We start from the raw sequence: 13,635 nt of genomic DNA, 5'->3' as shown, positions 1-13,635 counted from the left end.
TTCCTCCAGCAGATTCATAGACCCTTTTCACGTCATGAAAAGGGACTTACTTGTAGCAGGTTGCTGAAGTAGATATCAATGTCATAGCTAGTATGCTTAACTGAGTTCTAGGAGCTCAGCATCAAGCTGCTAGCCTGGGTTTCACTAGGAATAAGAAGACCAAATATCTTGAGAGACATAATTAACTGTTAGGAAGCATTGATCATAGAAAGAAAGGTAAGAGAATAACAAAATGAAGCCTGTAGTTCAAAAGTTTCTGAAGTGAATGAAGATTTTGCTGAATAAAATAGATAACATTTAAAATATTGAATTTAATTTAGAATTATTAAACTTGAAGCAATGGATGCTATTAATTCCAATTGTTGAAAATGGTTTTTAGTCAAGTGTGGTAACTCATCCCTGTAATCCCAGCTACCCAGGAGGCTAAGGCAGGAGGATTGCAAATTTGAGGCTAGCCTCAGCAACTTAGTAGGGACCCTGTCTCAAAATTAAAAATTAAAAGGGCTGGGGATGTAGGTCCCTGCTAAAGCATCCCTTGGTTCAATTCCTAGTACTGAAAAAAATATTTTAATGAAAATGGATAATTAAACATAATTGTATACAAGTATTTAGTAACAAATTTTCCTTATTTAAAGGAGATTCTTTAAAAATATGCATTTACCAAGGGAATCTTAGAATATTCCTGCTTGTTTTTCCAGGAAATGCTTATGCTTTTGGTTTGCACAAATTTGGTTTGCACTCTCAAACACTGTCAGTTTCCCAAGGAATGTCTCATATATAACTACTTTCTTTTCTCCTGAGATATACTTTTCTATGAGGATTATAAATGCTTAGTGTTGAAAAAATGACCTGAATGTTATCTAGTTCCTTGCTTTACAACATGTGGTCCACATGCCAGCACTACAGGCACCACTAGGGAGCTTATTAGAAATACAGGCCATCAACTCCCACCCAGAACTACTGATTCAGAACTTAATGATTCTTTGGTGAATCATTCCACATGAAGTTTGAGATCTAGTTAACAAGTTAACACCCCTTATATGCATGACACTCCTCAGAAGTATTCCTAGCAAGTTGTCAGGTAATCATGGTCTCCCAAAGCAACTTCTTTGGTTTAGATTGGCACAATGGTTACAAAGGCCATCCTTGCAATGACATAAATCTTCCCTCATTACCTACTTCCAGTCAAGCATGCTAATTCTCCCTATAGAAACACTCTGACAAGTCTCTTTTCTACATGATAGCTCTAGATCTTCATATTTTGAAGACAGATTATTATGTCCTGTTAAATTTTTTCTACTCTAGTTAAATACCCCTCATATTTTAAAAACTTTTGTATTGTGGTTACTCATGTCTGAATAGGATCTTTTAAACATAATTTTTAATATAGGTACTGAGGCTGAAGTGTGAAATATAGAGATGGCTACAGTTATGCAAATTTGAGCAGGAATTTTGTCTCCTTTAGGAAACTTTCTATCATTGCCTAAAATAGAATTGGTTTTATTTTTTTCTTACTTAACAAATATTCTACTAATATCTGTTATTATTCACGTGTGCTTGATATTAAGTCACTTCCAACCTGATTTGTATAGTTTTTACTTTTTCTATATGTATATGGGGAGAGAGAGAGCTCAGAGTGTGAAAGTCCATATTTTTTTTCCCACTGAATTTCAGGTTCTGAAGATATTTGGAATTTTGATGTTATCATCCAATGATTTGCTCCTAGCTTCAACTTATATATGTAAGTGTCATAAACATTAGTGTCTTCATTCACAGTAGTAATAAGATTTAGAAAGAAAAGAAGGCTGACCCACCAAAATTCTGCTACAAGTTAAAATTGATCTAATAATCGGCACTGTTACTAATTTGCTTTACCAGATAGCAGAAACATCTTGTCACATGAAATGAAGTGTTCAGATAGATAATGGCCATTTTATATATAAAGAACTAGCTTTGGCTTGCATTATCATAATTTGTCCTATGTCATGCTAGGTGTCATTGATCAACATTTTTTTTTGAGTACACAAACCAAATTTTTACTTGTTCTGAATTTTATGATCATCTACTGATGGGAACTCACCTCCCTTTTATTCTTGGAACTGAGAATTTTTAACCACTTACGGCCTTTAAGCACTGATCTTTATTCTTCTAACATTCTGCAGTGATTTCTGATGCTATTTCAGATGTCTCAGAATAAATTTACTCTTATATTGAACTTACCACATACGTGAAATCAGGAGATTGCTTTTCAGTTTTACTGATTGTATTTCTTGCTTGTCATATCTGGGATCAGGATGGTAACACTCCTTTAACCATTAATAGAGATAATCATTGAAGGTCTATTTTTCCCTGCTTGTTTATATGTATCTCAATGCAGTCTTTCAAGATTATCATTGATTAAACAATACACAGATTAATCCAGAATTCACTAGAAGGAGGCGAGAAGCAAAGTTGAAGTTATGTTCAGTTCACTATGTATCTCTCAGTTGATAAATACTTGCTAGTAAGAAACCTTGAGGTGACCAAACCTTCAGCTGGTGCTGGGGTGGGGAAAAAAATCTGAAACCAATTCACATCCTAAGACTGACAACTCCATTTTCAGCTGCCTGTATCTGTTCTTCTCTCCTTGAACCCTTTGATCTTCATTGTGGAAAGGGAAAACAGAAGTGTTACGGCAGAATTAGTACATAGCACATTACCTTAAAAATTCTAAATTAGGGCTGGGCCTGTAGCTCAGTGGTAGAGCACCTGCCTTGCATGTGTGAGGTACTGGGTTTCATCCTCAGCACCACAGAAAAATAAATAAATAAAAATATTGTGACCATCTGCAACTAAAAATGTATTTCAAAAAACTCTAAATTAGTTTCTAATATTTAAATTCAGGAGATGTTTCATAAAAAATTGGCTCCTCTTTAAAACTGGAAAGTGCAAGTCTGAGAACAGTGGTCCCCACTATTCTTGTATACTAAGAAAGTGTCAAATTCTGCAATTGTGTTTACTCCATCTCTAATTTCCTCCCCCATAGTGAAGAACAAGAATGCTTAACCCTATCAAAAGTAGAGGGAAAAATAGTAGAGAGAATTAAGTGTATGAACAGAATTTTCTCTTTTTTTATATTTATTTTTTAGGTTTTTTTTTAAGATGGACACAATATCTTTATTTTATTTTTTATGTGGTGTTGAGGATCGAACCAAGCGCCCAGCGTATGCCAGGCGAGCGCACTACCACTTGAGCCATATCCCCAGCCCAGACAGAATTTTCTCTTATGCCAGACTTACCCATTAAATTATGGTGTCTGCCTGTCTCCTGGGAAGGCTGTGATTGTGTCTTCAACCCTTCCCTAGGGCCTCCTGTAGACTCTACAATGTTCAAATCTGACCCTGTGTTTCCATGGCTCTCTACTCAGAGGCAGAAAGTGAAGGATAGGCCAGTAGGTACCCTATCTCAAGCAAATAATGTGTATTGTCAATTATGAGTTGTTATATCAAACTGCAAAAACTTATTCCAAGCTTCTTTACTTTAGTTTCTTCGTTTATAAAATGGAGCATAAAGGTGACTTACCTGATGGAGTTATTATATATAACTTGTGCTTTCTAGTACAAGTCAATGAGAGTTAGTTTTACTGAGTTGGGTGGGGAAGAAGCTCTCTCCTTACATCACAGTTTGTTATGCCAAGTGGTTTCAAGTCCTGGAGTCTGGAGGAGGTTGTGTGTTTGTGGAGGCAGGTTGACTGGGGAAATGATTTCAAAGCCTAAAGCTGTTGAGCTGTGACACACAACACTCATATTTCTCTCCTCTTTTCCTACCTACTAATTTTCTGTGTGTTCCCCTTCATCTTGTGTGTGTGTGTGTGTGTGTGTGTGTGTGTGGACTCACATGTGCTGGGCAAGCACTCTATCACTGAGCTACATCTCCAGCCCCTCCCCTTCGACTTTTCTTTCTCTCATAGTCCTGTAGTATAATCTTAACTGATTTTCCCATAAGCCTGAATAGAGAGGGAGGACAGATTTATTAACTCCTGTTCACTGAATTGTTGAGTATGAAGTGATTGACTCATGGCTCACGCAGCTGGCTTCACACGTCTGACTTGGTACCATACCTTTCCTCTTTCAGTTCTTGGCATTTTATTTCAAGATGGAGAATAATCAGTGATCAGTTAAGGGTACTGATAAAACCTAGAGGGTTGTATTTCTTAACATGTTCTCCAAAAGTGATACCTTACAATAAAGTACTATTTTGACTTGATGTTGTTAAATATGGGTTCAACATTCAACATCAGCAGTGGTCAGATCATAAGGCACATAGAGAAAATAGTCAAAGGGGGATCTTTTAAACTGTGTTTATCTTTTCACCTTGCTCTCTTGCTATTGTAACCAGCCCAACCTGTGATTCTATCTGTGTGACTGGATAGTAACACAGTGATTTACTTTCCTTCCTAACTTCATGTGGGTAAGTTTGGATCCAGCCTACATGAATGATGATCAAGGGAGTATAGGTAAGTAAGCTAAGGAGGCAAGGACACCCAGGTTTTCATAGTTAATCTAACAGAGCTAAAACCAGAGCTCAGGTCTGCAGTGCTCCCACCCTCCATTTACTGAATTAGTTTGAAGTTTAATATTTTGAGCAGTTGAGCATTGAGTCCCCTTGATCTCTTACTAGCGTAGTTACCTGGGACAGCTCTTGAAGCTTCAGTTTTCTCTTCTGTGAACAAAGGAAATAACATTGCCTGTTATTTATGAGAACTGAATGTGTCTAAATCATATAAATCCCTTCAAACAGGGCTCAGTGCATGGTCAGGGCTCAATAAAGGTTAGCTGTATGACTATTAGACTATCTTCTCTTGTTATTTTCATGGCTTTGCATCAAAGAGAACTGTCCAAGTCTTCAAATTAATTCTAGGAGCACCATTCCCCAGGTTTATCTTACTTTAAAATATTACTATCTTTTGTTGTTTTTGTAAACTTGGCATTCTTGCCCCAAATATTGTAGGGCAATAATTTTCAAATGGTTTGTTACACATAACATGTACCTGGGGTGCTTACTTAAAATACATATTCCTAAGAACTAACCCCTTTACATTCTGAGATGGTGCATGACCCAAGAATCTACAAACTTCAACAAATACCCTTCAAGGCTATGAGAAACAGTCTGAGAGGCCCTCAACTAACATTTGCTTCTACCCTTACTGCTTCTCTTCCTCTTCCAATTCCACTTCATGGTCTACTCCTTCTTCTTCTCTTCTTCCATTAAGTTTCTTTTTTTAAATAATCATCATTGTCTTCATCTTCTCTAACTTCTGCTCATTTCTTTCCTCCTCCTCTTCCTCCTCCTCCTCCTCTTTCTCCTCCTCCTCCTCCTTCTCCTCCTCCTCTTCCTCCTCCTCCTCCTTCTCCATCTCAAATAGACTGCCTGAGGTTATTTTCCACTGTTAGGCTAGCTCTGTTATTATATCTTCAGAGAAAATGCCACTGAACTTAGGGGAAAAAAACAGAGTGATTACTCAAAGAAAAACATATGTATATCTTCTCTGGAGCCAATTAGGAAGCTAATCCTTAGGTTCAAGTGACCATTTCCTCACATCATTGAAGGGCTCTCACCACAAGGCATCAAAGAGACCATGATTGTCTCTGTAGCTTATCAATGTTGATCCACATTTCAGTACCCTGACAGTAGGTTTTAAAGTTTTTCCTATGAAGGTACAAAAACTAGATATAGGATTATTGTTCTCTTTAATAGAAATATTACTTTTTTATTGACGGGTTTTTTTTTCCAAGCTATCCAAGCACTCCAAGAATTTTATCAATTTTTCACTTCTTTCTCCAACTCCTGACTTACTGCACCTAAATGCTGGGAAAATACACACACACACACACACACACACACACACACACATACACACACACACACACACACACAAGCCTAGTGCCAGATATAAAATAATTAACCAAGTGTGGTCACCAATTTGAACACAATATCTAGACAGCCTCCAAAAAGCAGATATTTTACAATTACCAAATTTTCAAAGTAAATTTAACCTGAATTGTATTTTTGATTATCTTTATCAGTGATTATAATTTTCTCCTGCATACTATAATCATTTAATAGCTTTTTAATACCGTTGCCTGGGTCCTAAGCTCCGAGGTTGTGATTTAATTGGTGTGGAATGGAAGATGCCAGTTGATTCTATTGGGTATCACTGGCTGTCTGTTGAGATACATGAATCAAATGTACTTAACCATTTCCTGCTCTTTATGGTCTCCTGGGGTATAGACATAGATTAAGCCTAGAAGTAAAATAAAGCAGGATAACTTTAAAAACACATTTATCTCAATTACCTGCATATCTTACGGGAAATGAAATGCTAAGATTTCTTAAATATCTCAATTCTCTATTTCATTTTAGGATAAATATGACCTTGTCAAAATGAATTTCAGCACCTTATAATACATGGAACCTTAAGGACATTCCAAATGAACCTTAGCAGTATAAGAAATAAAGGTAAAAGAAAATTAAACCTGGTGGTTAAACAATTTTCCTTTACTGAATCACAGTTGTTATTGTAGAAGTAGCCATTTGAGCTGAGAGTTCATCCAACCTTGTCCTGTGTGAGCTTATGAAGGCTAAATGGAGACACTTACATAAAGAGGATGTTCTTTGTACCAGTTCATGTTTCTAGCTTATGCTTTTTCTACTTTGATTAAAAAGTAATGTACTGATATTATGACTTGCCAATAAACCTCACATAACATTGTTGGTGCTAGGCATAAAACTTTTTTTAAAAAAATTAGATCACTAGTAATTTCGTACTGGTGTCTGTCTTAAGGGTCTGACACTGCAAATCAAAAATTTGACTCAAAAATTTGAATTCTTCTCTGATGTTATCTCAAGCTCCAAAGTCTGCTGGTTTCTATGATTTAAAATATCCTCTTTAAATATTCCCACCAAATCATTGTCTATAAACTATCTTTTCTTGTTTACGTTTCTTCTTTTTTTGTTGTCATACTATCTGTGAATTTTTCTCAATGTATATTTCAACCCTTCTACTAAGTTTTTTCACTTAATATTATTAATTTTCAAGAGATTATTTTTGCTTTATGACTGTTTCTTTTTCTTTGCCCCTGTTCTCTCAAGGTTTAGAATATTAATACCAGTTTTGTTTGTTTGTTTTTTAAAATTTCCTCTCTCTTTGTAGTTCAGCAATTTGTTTTCCCCTGTTTGGTTTCAGCTCCCTCTCTCATGGTAAGGCATTACCCAGATCTCTGGTGATACTTGGTTGCTAGGCACATTAAGAGCAAGGAAAGAAAGACTGTGATCATTTAAGTGGGGACTGACACCCGTGTGCTTTGCTGCAGATTGGTCTGCTGAGTGGATGAGAGGAGAGAATTCCGGTAGCAGAGTACTTCCCAAAGGCATTCCTTCTGGATCTGTCAGATTCCTGAGGGAGTGGACCAGAACCCTCGGGAACTCAGCATCCATTGTATCTCAAGGGATGTTTCATGTTTCAGTGAGAAACCTCCGGCTTTAAAGGTGCCTGATGTCCCTGGTGAGCCCCAGTTTTATTCTCTGAGGAAGAAACCTTCCATCTCTCTCAAGGGTGGCAGAAGGACAGTTTCTGGCAGTGGAGAGTGTGATGTCAGAAACTTCTCAAATAGACTTTCAAGCAATCTTTTTTATTTTAGCATCTATTTTCATCCCAATGACCAGATCTATTTTATAGTTGCCAATTCCTAAGCCTAAGGAAGTTCCAAGGTGTACAAAGGTTTAGTTCTTGGCTTTCCCTGCCACTCATTTGATGGTCAGTTTTATCGGGTCTTCTAAATTATCTGCTTTTCTGCTCCCATAATTTTGTCATTTTTCTTTTCGCTCCTATTATTCCTATTCCATGAATTCATTCATTGTAGTTTTTGAAGGGTTTTAGGAGAGAATGAAAGTAGACACTTATATTTAACCAACAAATTTTAGCTGGAAGTGTTGTGGTCAGTCAAAAAGAATCACAGTATTTAATTACTAATAAACCATAGGGTAGCTATACGATGGAAAGTTACGCAACCTTAAAAATCATACCAGTGAATATTTATTGATATGGAAATATATTGATATATTATGTGGAAAACGATAGGTTATTGTCATTAATAATAGCAGCAAACTAAGCAATTTCTCTGTCCTTACTCTTCTACTAACGATCCTATATCACTTGAATCTCACACACAAAAAAAATCTTTAAGGGAACTACTATTGTTATCAGTTTTATACATGAGGTTTCAAGAGAAACTGGGGTTTCAAGAGATTAAGCAATTTACCCGAGGTCACAATGTCTTTGACCCAAATTTAAAAAGACTACCACTAAGGAGGAGGAAGAGAAGGAGGGGGGGGGAATGAGCAGAAGTTAGAGGAGATGAAGAGAATGATGATGATTAAAAAAAGAAAGTTAATGACAGAAATGGAACTCACAAGGAACAGTGAGTTCTATCCACAAGCCATATCAAACATCAAAAGGCTACTAGAACACCTTTGACAAGGATGCATTTGACCAAGCACAGCCTCTGAGGTTCCCCTTCTTCCCAGTGGATGAGATGCTGGTCAGCAGCCTGTAGAGATGAGAAATCTGATAGACCTAGGGCAAAAAGTAGGAGATTGATTTCTTTACTCTTTTCATTGCCCAGAAACAACTTATCCTATCATGTAAGGTAACAAATCACACAACTCAACAATTCTGATATCCAGGTCTTTGCCTAAGTTCTGATCCAGAGATTTATTTGACACAATTGTGTACCTTATTTTATTTTGTGCCTAGATTATAGAAGTTTTCCATTTATGTACATTGAGTGGATCCCCATAAACAGGTCTGCCACCGTCTATTTTATACAATTAATGTGTGAAATTTGTAGTATATAATTCAACTTATATAAAATAAAAATAATATATTTCCATAATCCATGTGAAATTTATCCTTTGAAATTCCAAGGAATATGTCCCTGGCTGCCCTAGAGATGTATGTTGGAGCACAGGACACTGTTATCCATGCTACCATTCCTATGGTCTGTCATTTATAGGTTTAATTCCCATGATGAAAACATTTACCAAAGTCCATAGAGAAAGGAAATCCTTCCTCTCCTTTTTTTGGAGGGGGGAGGAAGAATCAAGTGAAGTTTATTAAAATTGCAGACTTCTGAGCTCATCTCTGGAGACTGATTGATTCTGAAGGTCCAAGAGGTTGCATGCTGAGAATAACCTATAAGTGGTCTAAGGGCCATACTCTGAGAAACCAACTAATCTTTTCTGGAATATTTATTAAGTAACTACTGCATGTCAGGTTAAGGTAAGTATCCATCTAACCACAGAGAAAGGAACAGGAAGTCTGTGCACTCAGGGAGTTTACACTCTAGTGGGGGGTAGAAATATCAAGAATATGACCATCAGGGACATATGAAGGTGGGATGAGAAGATGTGGCATGAGCGTGGGTGGTTGGAAGGACTTTTCTCTGTCATTCTGGAATGACAGAAAGGAGCCAGCCTCAAACCAGGGGAAAACATCCAGGTAGATCTTCCTTTTTCCCAATCTCCCCTTAATCCAGGGCCTGATCCAAAAATGTCTAAAAGGAAACCAAGTCCAGAAGAGAGAAGCTGTTGCCTTTATTATCAAGGCTTTCAAGGTCAGGGTAGACCCAATGGAGGAGACTGCCATAGGAAGGATCTAGACGGCCCCTTTCCTCCTGGGCACGGTGCCGCAGGCTTCCTGTGGCAGGAGGCAGAGATCTGACTTACCTGCCTTTTGGGAAACATGGACCCTGCACCATCTCTCTCAAGTGTCCCTAAAACCTCAGGCCAGGCCAGAAGCCAGGGCTGAGCCAACCACATGTGTGGCGATGCGTAATCCTCAAATAGGCTGCCTGGTACCACAGGGGCCTCCTGAGCATCCTCTTTGATTTGTAGACCAGGTCTTTGGGGATCACAAGGGTGGGCCTAATCTTCAGGGTTATAGAGATTGTGACAACACCAAAGAGAGACTGGCCCCCATCCCAGCAGGTTGGAGAACACATTAGGAAGACATGAGAATGGGCCTCCTAGGGTGGGGGAGGGAAGCCATGTGGCACAGTAATCAGATGGGAGGTTCCAGAAGTTGTCAGGGTCACTTCTTCTTGGCACACTCTGCCGCATCCAGGGCAGCCATGTTGTGGGCAGCTGTGATCAGGTGGATGAACTGATGAGGGACTTGAGCAAAGCAATGGGGCGGTGACCCAGAGACCCATTCAAAAAAGCCCCACAGAGCCAACTAAGGGTCCCTCCGAGAAATTGAACAGGTAGAGGAGGCAGTAGAAGAACTCATTTCCAGCAGATAGGGTGAACAGAGCAGGCCTGGAGGTGTAGTGGATCCGAAGCACTGGATTCCCAGAGAGGTTGATCATCTTGTGACTCTCACTACCCCGGACCACAAAACTGTGGAGGTGCAGCCAGTGACTGGCCACATCCAAGCTCATGCTGAGCTGGAAGAGAAGGGTAGCTCAAGGGTACAGCAGGGCCAGGTTGACCAACAGACACATGGTAGAGCATCAGTCTGTCAGCATGTCCAACATGGCTCCAAACCGGGTTCCTTGATTGAGGGCCCAAGCAGCATGTCCATCAAAAGCATCTAGAAGTCCGCTAAGCAGATAGAAGGAGAAGGCCGTGAAGGGGCAGCAGGGCATGAAGTAGAAAGCAATGATGGTGAAGACAATCCAGGCATAACTCTTCTTCGCTCCTCCTTGCAAAATTGGAGATCAGAGAAAGGAGGAAGAAGCCCCTTCCCTTCCTTTTTAAAGAACCACCTTGGCCTCTATTCCCCAGAATAAGCGTATGTATATTTCTGGTGGTACATTCAAAATATGCAGAATAAATTTAGTGGAGGATTGGAAAATAAAGGCTTTGTGTAGATGTCCTATTTTCTTGGGCCTAGAGAAGAGAGCCGAGGTATTGCCCATAAACTTAAACCCTTTGGAATATTCTCTAGATCTCTAGCAGCTGTCATTTTAAGTGGTTCCTATTTTTTCTGACCTTACCTCTCTTTTCTTCTTCTTACAGTCTATCCCTCTGTTAAATTGGCTCTCCTTTTAAAGTCCCACTCTTCTCTTTATTTCAGAAACATGCCATCTCTTACTCTAGAATCCTTAATTTCCAAGTCTGGTCTAACCTTGTAAATTTCCTAAGCTTCATGCATTTTTTTTCAAATCTCTGACATTCTCTTCTCTGCATTTTTTGAAGTCAGGTTCTGAGCAAAGACAAGTTCCAGATCCTGTTGCTATGTGTAAATTTTAGAGGAGGCAGTCAGGGTGTGTAGTAGGGAAGGCAAGCAAGATGAAGTCTGCTATTTGGTATTGTAAATTAAATTTAAAATTTCCAAAGGAACATCAGTGAATTCCAGTGATTTACTTTAGGGCAGAGGGGGTGGGAGGGAAAGTGAGGGAGCAGGGGATTAACAAGGATGGTGGAATGTGATAGACATCATCATCCAAAGTACATGTATGAAGATATGAATTGGTGTCAACCTACTTTATATATAATCAGAGATATGAAAAATTGTGCTGTATACATGTAATAAGAATTGTAATGCATTCTGCATTACATTTATTTTTATCAATAAAAAATACCTCATTGGCTGGGTGTGGTGGCACATACTTGTAATCCCAGCCTCTTAAAAAGCTGAGGCAGGAGAATTGCAAATTTGAGGCCAGTCTCAGCAACTTAGCAAGACCCTGTCTCAAAATTAAAAATAAAAAGGGCTAAAGATGTGGCTCAGTAGTAAGAGTGTCCCTGGATTCAATGTCTAGTATCCACCCATCCCCCTGACATATCCCTTACTGGTTTACATAAGAAACCCATTTCCAATTGTAAATATAACATGACTTAATTTTTTTCCCCATAATCCTTGTTACACTAAAAAATGGTCTACCATTTATATGATATTGAAAGCTACCATAGCCAACTGAGTCTCTGTAATTTCTGGACTTTCTTCTGTGTTTGCAGGAGGAAGTGTTTAGATAGGCTCCTAAGATTTGGAGATGTGAACCAGGGTTCCCCAAGCTCCTTTCCTATTCAGTTAGCTGCAGGCTTTGCTTCAGAGAGGATGCAGTGTTTTATTCCAGGAACACAAAAAGAAAATAAGCAGTCAGTGCTCAGCTTTTGAATTGCTAAAAATACAATTTAAACCTCACTGCACACACATAATCTATAAAGTCAAGGGTATTGATATTCAAGATCCAGTTTCTTTTGAGCTACAAGCAGCCAAGCCCCAAAGGAAGTAACACATAAAGTTTGTGTCACAAACAATAGGATGGAAAGAGAATAGATACAGAGCTAGACTGCTGTATCCTAGAGACTAGATAAAGGTTGCTCAGGCTTGGGGGAAGAAGGGTCACTTTGAAGAAAAAGCAGCTGAGAAATATGAGTGTGCAATTTTAGCTTTTCCTCAAAGACCAAGGTATGGAGGGAAGGATGAGGACTGAGCTTCCTGTCATTTGGAGATTTGGGAGAACAGGCAGGAGTCCAAGTATTTAACAATTAGAAAGTTGCAAGCTTTGGCCAATTAGAAGAGATGTCCCACTAATTCAAAAGATCATTCTGGCCAATGTGAGCTAAATAACAGACCTGGAGAGAGGCAGGTGGTGCCTGGCTCCCATCTGAGACAGTGCAGTAGCATTGGTGCATATATGCTTCACAGCACAATGGCAAGGGAGGAATAAAATAAAATAAGCCCAGGCATGAGAAAGCATGAGAGACTCCTTAGGGCTTCTCTCATGCTTTTCAGAGACACGGTTACTACAGCTGAAAGTGTGCAGATCTGAGGGCACTTGGTAGTGGTAGAGAGATCACCAGAGGACTTCGAGAAACCTGAACCCAAGTTAGGACCTCAGGTAGCAGCAGAAATACTGCGCATGAGGGCTAATTTCCAAAAGATAGGCAAAACAATTTAAAGCAACTGATGCCATCAGAAAACAAAGAATGCATACTGAACAGGTCCAAGTATATCCAGCACACACATGTACATGTATGTACACACACACACACATTCCATATGCTCCTGCACAAGCTCTCTTTGGAATTAAATGTCATTTGGTGAAAGAATAGAGAAATGAAGAATCTTAACATGGCCTGCATTTGATAATAAAATAACAGCAATAATTTGACTGAGCTTACTTGGAAAGACCTGATATGGTTTTCTACTTTTATAATAGTACATTTGTTTATAGGAAAACAAAGATACATATTGCCCTTTGATGCCTACTCAGGAGGGTGTGTGTGTGTGTGTGTGTGTGTGTGTGTGTGTGTACGTACACTCTGAGGCACCTTGTCTTTGAGACTCTAACTAAATTGGTTTAAATGCTGTCCATTGTGTTCCAAGACCCTACATACTTTCTCATCACTCCTGAAAATATAAAAAGAACTAAAAAAAAAAAACTGCTCTGCTATAACAGCTTCTTACCACATTGGTGTTTTTTAGATATTTCATGTTGTAGAGATTTCCTTTTGGATGGAATTCCCAGTTGTAAAGGAAAGAACATATAAAGCCAGGGTCATTCTGACTGAGCAGAAATGAGGGACCAGAAGCAGTTCAGGGCATCTATCTGGAGCATGGGATTGAAGGGCCCTTACAAAAAAAGC

General features: G+C 38.8%; 1 protein-coding gene and 1 pseudogene across 10 annotated transcripts in view; one reads left to right on the top strand and one right to left on the bottom strand.

Annotated features, from left to right (window-relative positions):
- The window catches only part of LOC308648339 (uncharacterized protein), a 568,826-nt gene that overhangs the window by 434,685 nt on the left and 120,506 nt on the right, over positions 1-13,635 (top strand). The gene's annotated exons all lie outside the window — the stretch shown is intronic.
- Positions 10,130-10,574, bottom strand: LOC308650142 (CDP-diacylglycerol--inositol 3-phosphatidyltransferase-like; annotated as a pseudogene). Its single transcript has one exon. The product of its transcript is annotated as a CDP-diacylglycerol--inositol 3-phosphatidyltransferase-like (transcript).

The sequence above is a fragment of the Spermophilus citellus genome (genome assembly GCF_964194105.1).
Source record: "Spermophilus citellus genome assembly, chromosome: 1".
NCBI classification, from domain to species: domain Eukaryota; kingdom Metazoa; phylum Chordata; class Mammalia; order Rodentia; family Sciuridae; genus Spermophilus; species Spermophilus citellus.
This window is presented reverse-complemented; position numbering and strand designations above follow the sequence as displayed.